This window comes from Penaeus monodon, chromosome 15 (assembly GCF_015228065.2).
Source record: "Penaeus monodon isolate SGIC_2016 chromosome 15, NSTDA_Pmon_1, whole genome shotgun sequence".
NCBI lineage: Eukaryota > Metazoa > Arthropoda > Malacostraca > Decapoda > Penaeidae > Penaeus > Penaeus monodon.
Window position 1 is genome coordinate 24,908,934 of NC_051400.1, and position 388 is coordinate 24,909,321.

Sequence of the window (388 nt, forward strand, 5' to 3'; positions counted from 1 at the left end):
CCCTCATTGGCATTTGTCATCTCTCTGTTAATGCTGAGCAGACAGTGGTTTACTGCACAAATATCTTTAGAGTTTCCTGTGCACTGCCACATAGCAAGAAATTCAATGATTCCCATACTGTCAATACCACCACCCCCACCCTTCCCCTCATGGTCAGTTAAAATCAAGCCTCATATTCTGCTTTACCGTTTGTCCCAGTCATTGCCATGGTTTTGAATTGGTTTCCAATTATTTCTGTCAATGTCCTATTCAACAGATCAGTTGTGGGTAGCTTACCTCCATAGACTGGAATTGAATATCAGCTTCTGATATTCAGGAAAATCTGTAATAAGGATTTCTCAATACTTCTCTTCTTTTGAAATCTTGGGACCATCAATCCCCATGGACG

The 388-nt window shown here is 41.0% G+C and overlaps 1 protein-coding gene across 1 annotated transcript in view; it reads left to right on the forward strand.

The window, feature by feature from the left end:
- Window positions 1-388, forward strand: part of LOC119581834 (ATP-dependent RNA helicase DDX54-like) — a gene marked incomplete in the record, with an annotated part of 17,282 nt that overhangs the window by 12,111 nt on the left and 4,783 nt on the right.